This window comes from Dermacentor andersoni, chromosome 6, assembly GCF_023375885.2.
Source record: "Dermacentor andersoni chromosome 6, qqDerAnde1_hic_scaffold, whole genome shotgun sequence".
Lineage (NCBI taxonomy): Eukaryota > Metazoa > Arthropoda > Arachnida > Ixodida > Ixodidae > Dermacentor > Dermacentor andersoni.
Window position 1 is genome coordinate 131,740,159 of NC_092819.1, and position 5,830 is coordinate 131,745,988.

Below are 5,830 nucleotides of genomic sequence, written 5' to 3' on the forward strand. Positions count from 1 at the left end.
TCACGTCAAGACACATGGATTGACTCGCCCGGCGGGCTTCGTCTGCGACGAGAGGAATGTTACGCATGAAGAAAACGAAGACCAGTGAACGTGCTTGCGGTCCCGAGTGGAAGAAGGAAGAAGAGGTCGACGCTCAGTTGATAAACCAGCTGACCGCTCTTGCGCTCACCTTCGCGACTTAAAGTAAACGGTCCCCTTCATCTGTAAGGGTTACAAACGGTCTCCTTCGCGCGCAACAATATGTTTACCTCCCGGTCTATACTTGTGACTGCATTTGCAGGGCCTGGTGCACTGCCGACGGCTTTTACTGTGTCTAAGTTCGGTTTTACGCGCATGTAAACGTCGTTTACACCGAAAATAATGTCTCTCAATTATAAGTCATACTTTACATGAATCTCAATAAAATGGCACAAAAATAAGTTACCATGATGTCACAGCAGGCAGGGGTAACTGATGTCCTGGTCAGAATCAAGAGTTGGCGGGACCTGGTGGTGCGGAATTTATGATCCTGCACTTCATATCGGCGGGAACGGTTGCCATTTAAGTCATGTGCACAAGGACCTATACCGGAAAAGCGTGGACACAGAATGGATAAAGAGGTCGAAAATCTTGGCAACCAAATACAGGGTAATTGAAAGGGTAAATAAACACCCACGAGTCATCAGAAAGAGAAAGCAACAGAGACAGTCAAATCGATGCAAAGAATATAAGCAATTTGCCCATGGATATTTAAAAAAGAAGTTATCAGGGAGAATATGTATTATAACACGAAGGGAAGTGCCTCGCTGTTGGAGAGTCGAGCCGGTTAAAAAACAGTTAAATTGTGGGTTTTACGTGCCAAAACTACTTTCTGATTATGAAGCACGCCGTAGTGGAGGACTCCGGAAATTTCGATCACCTGGGGTTCTTTAACGTGCACCTAAATCTAAGTACCATGGGTGTTTTCGCATTTCGCCCCCATCGAAATGCGGTCGCCGTGGCCGGGATTAAAATTCCGCGACCTCTTGCTCAGCAGCCCAACACCATAGCCACTGAGCAACCACGACGAGTAGTCGAGCCGGTTGCTTCAGGACAAAAGCATACGGGAGCAAATATTCGCAATTAAACTAGGAACGTGCATGCTACGGCAAAAATTCATATCCGTAGACCACTAAGCACATCCTTATGAAATGCGAAGGGATTCACCCAGTGAGACCCGTAGGCAACGTGCACTTTCCTGAAGTGCTTGGATGTCAAGTACAAGGAAGCATCTACCGGTCAGCACCCGAAATAAACAAGAGACGTTTAATGTATTGGTGGAAAAAAGGGAGGGAAGAGATAGATACGACCGGACCCATTGCAGGCATAGGTAGCGGCACAAGGTAAGGAAGTTTGAGGAAGAGAAAAAAGATTAAATAAATGCGCGAATGAAGAGAATGAATAGCATGCCTGAGTAACCCAGGCAGGCTAGGGGACTATTTGTGGCCGCCCCGTTTCAGAGGGGATGCCAATAGCCGATCATCATCATCGTCGTCGTCGTCGTCGTCGACATCGTCATCACAGACATTCACAACGAGCGTGTACAGCGTTTATCGACTTGCTTCCGCCAATTTATCCTCTTTTTTAACTTCTATTAACTTTTTAAAGGTAGGCATGGGAGTTGTACCATTTGTTTGCCCTATTGAACAAAGCATATGGGAGGTATGGGGCAGATTATAGTTAACTACGGGCAGAGAGGTCGGCCAAACATTTGTGTTATGACCTCCACCTCTGCAACCTGGAAAGAAAGGAGAATGAAAGAGGATTGACGGTGACATTGATAAAACCAGAAAGAAGAGGAGGAGGAGGAAAAATATTTATTCAGGTCCTGTACAAAGTATTGTCACCTGCCTGGCAAGGCCTTGTACAGGACCTGAATGAAAGCTAGTCAACACAGAAGCATATTGATAGTGCAGAGAACTGGATCCGCTGTCTTTCCCATTTTATCGTTCTTATGTGCAGTGTTTCCAAACAGCATGTGGCCATCCTGTTAGCCTCCCTGCCATGTCATTTACCCTTCTCTCTCTTGTCGAGGAAAGTAATGACGGTGACAGGCGTATGCGTATCCACAGATATGTATCACACACATCTGGCTACATTTAATGAGTCTATAGCTATTTTGTCACAGTGGGCAATACACAATCGGCAGTATTGGCCAAGAACGTGCGCACAACCAGTGGCATATGCCGAATGACTAAATCAATCAAAATGAAGAATGTTTAAGAGTCCGTTTGATGTTATTCGCTTTATCCAATAACACGTTAGTAGGGTATATTTATGAGCCAGCATTATATGTACAGGTTTGATGCAAGACTTTTTTTTATGAAGAGCTGAAGTGCGCTAGCTGAAACTAATTTGTCAGTCAACAATACAGTTGCTGTATCAAAGCGTTTGCTCATCACAATCACATCTGCTCAATCACAAATGCAACTCCCCGAGATCCAATCCAACTAATCATGATCAGCAGCAGCAGCAGCCACACCGAACCTCAGCAGGGCCGGCAAAGAAAGTTTCACATTAAAATGATTGCATGAGGGGATTCCTTTCTTCCCTGAGCTCTTTCACTGCATGGTCTCTCCGGCCCACTCTCCGAGAAATCAGTAGAAGGGGGGATTCAGGAGGGGGGATTCGAAGCCGAAAAACCGTGACGGCGCACTTGGAACTAATTCTACGCGCTCATCTTGTCCTCTAGATAGGCGCGCCCGAAAAGTATGTCCCTTTCGTTCACTTAGCAATAAAAAACAAACCTTGAGCACGCTGTGTCCATATGATGCGTTTGGGCGGGTCTGTACAGCCAGCATTTGCTGTTGTTGATTACGTCATTCCTTTTGTTTGATGTGTCTGCGCAGAAAATACAGGAGATTTCAAATGTTCAATGCCAGTGACCTGCTCTTTAAAAAGACAGTCATGCCCTTCACAAATGGTGAGAAGGCTAAAGTTATCCTGGCTTTGGGACCAGCGCACGGCGACATAAGGAAGGCAGCTAAGCTATTCCAGATCTGACATTGTGAAGGACGCCCCAATCAGTCAACAATACTTAGAACGTACAAAATCCTTTGCAAGAAGGGAAGCTTCACAAGAAAGCGACACAGTACTGCGACGGTAGTACAAGAAGCGGAAACGGATATTTTGGCATTCTTTGATGCTAACCCTCACTGTAGTGTGCGCGAGGCAATGCAGAGGCCGGAACTTCAAGGTCATCAGTGTGAAGGATTTTTACAGAAAAGTCATATGTACACGTACCATGCACCCTCAAAATCTTGAAGACCAATATTTTGAAAAGAGACTTGACTTTGCCAAATGGATTTTCACGAAATGTGAAAAAGAACAGGACTTTCTCACTCGCGCGCTTTGGACGGATGAGGATAATTTCTCCAGAAACGAACAAGTCAATCTTCACAACTCGAACTACTGGAGTGATAGGAATCCCAACTGGCTGGCGCAAGCACGACACCAATACCAGTGGTCATTTAATGTGTGATGCGGTAATTTTGATGGCAAGGCCATCGGTCCCACCTTTTTTGACAACACTCTAACAACGCAACGCTACGCGAACGACATCCTCGAAGGCCCCGTGAACGACGTCTGTTGCGACGTTCCACTTGCGCATCTTCACAACACCTGGTTTCAACACGATGGAGCTCCGGCGCATAGTAGTCTCGAGCGTGGCTCGACAAGCTTTCCCTGGACAGTGGATTGGCCGGCACGGACTTGTACCCTGGCCTGCAAGGTCGTCGGACAGGGCGCTGCTGGACTTTTTCTTGTAGGGCTGCGTGAAAGATCGCGTATAGAGCAGCGAAACTACCACACCGGATGCCCTAAAGGCAAGAATAAGCAGTCTGCCACGACATTCCAACGTCATTGGTCAGAGCTGCAACAGCACTAGTGTTCGAAAGAAGCAAGTACTGTATTGCTTCAGAAGGTGACCTGTTTGAGCACGTGCTACAAGTTATAGTGGAAAATAACGGCCCAAAACTGGTGTAAAACATGAATGTTTAACGAAACTTCATGATGTCACCCTATCCTTACATAAAGAAAGCTTGCGACAAAGATAGAAATAGGTAAAAACTGCTTTGTTTTGCCTCTTTTCCAGAGTTCAAGAGAAAGAAAAGGTAAATGGCTAAACCAGTTACACCTTTGGATGTTTCTTTGTAGGTGGCTGGGACGCTTTACGTGCTTTTGGTTATTGTTTTATTGAAATAAATTCCTGAGTGGCAATTCTCTCTTCTTCCGAGAGCTGCCTTTTCTCTTTTTTTCCGTGCTCTTTTGAGAACAGTTTTTTTAACATTGGTTGAATTTCTTTTGCAGCTTTGTTTCATGATACGCTAAGGTTAAACCTATCCCGAGTGCCTCATGATCGGGCACAACATTCTTGCGCCCGCAGATGCGGACGCTTACAGCACCGGGCTAGTTAGGTCGTGAAACCTCTCGAACCATCATGCAGGAAGAAGCCTTGTACGATGCGGCGATAAACAAATGCAGCCGTATATCTTACAAAGGTTGCTTGAACGAGAAGAAAGTGGGTTAACCGAGGGGCCCGATCTATATTAATCGTATCATGAGAAGCCAACAAACAAAGACACCAAGGACCACATAGGGGAAATTACTTGTACTTTCTAATTGAAATAAAGAAATGATAAATTAATGGCAATGAAAGTGAATGAAAAAAACAACTTGCCGTAGGTGGGGAACGTTCCCGGGTCTTCGCATTACACGTGCATTAGAGCACGAGCATCGCACGTGTAATGCGAAGACGTGGGATCGTTCTCAACCTGCGGCAAGTTTTGTCATCTACTTGCACTGCAATTAATTTATAATTTCTTTATTTCAATTACGAAGTGCAAGCAATTTCCCCTATGTTGTCCTTGGTGTCTTTGTTTGTTGGCTTCTGATGAAAAGGTTGCTTGGAGGCGCTTGAGTAGAGGCGAGCGTGCGTGCGTCTATTCCATATTTCGCGTATTTGGAGGGCGTTTGTTTTTTCTTGGAAAAAACAACCAGGCACACTTCAGCACGAAATAAATGCTTTATTCGGAGGTTATTTAAGGTGCCCTACTACGTTGTAATTGACATGTTTGTGATTCAAGCAATAATTAAAAAGTTCAATAATTAAAAACAATTAATTAATTAATACTTCATGATGAAAAAAATAGTGGCTGTAAGTACACATGACTGCCGCTACTATGCAGTCGGTGTGATTTCTCTACAGCTCTTGCTTTTTTTTTTACATCTTGGTCCCAGTTGACTGGGACAGCCGGTATATAAATATATGGGCTTCCGTTCGTGTGTGTAGCGCGGTTCTTTTCTTTTAAGTTTTCGCATTCCTTTACTTTTTACAGCGAAGCTGTATATGGCTAGGTTCTAAAAAGATTGCATGCCTCTATCGAGCCGTGTAGGTCGAGAATGTGGGCCGATCCCGAAGATAGATAGTGCAATACCAGGTCGACATGCGATGGAGGTGACGCAGCCTTTAAGCACTCCGCGAACCTGCAAAAATACTTTTAATATCGGAGGTCCAAATAAAACACGTATCAGATATTACGTTGATAAGAACAGATACTACACTTTCCCACGCGTCGGCCATGTCTATGGTCGCCCCGCTTCTCTTTGTCGGCGTTCTGAGGGTTTGCGTAGCTCCTTTCCTTCCACTCTCTCGCGGTGGTGGTCCCATAAGCTTGGTGCCCGCCAGGACCACGAAATGTGAACCGTCCATGCCGCTCCGATCTCACAAACTTAGAACCCTTCACCGGAGCAACGGACAGATTTCATAGGGAGTTTGTTGGCATCCATTTTTGTGTGGCCTGTGTCGTGTGTG

The 5,830-nt window shown here is 45.3% G+C and overlaps 1 non-coding gene across 1 annotated transcript; it reads right to left on the reverse strand.

The window, feature by feature from the left end:
- Positions 1–5,415: 5,415 nt before the first annotated feature.
- Positions 5,416–5,599, reverse strand: LOC126523788 (U2 spliceosomal RNA). The gene has a single exon (XR_007597781.2). It is a non-coding gene; the product is annotated as a U2 spliceosomal RNA (small nuclear RNA).
- Positions 5,600–5,830: the final 231 nt, after the last annotated feature.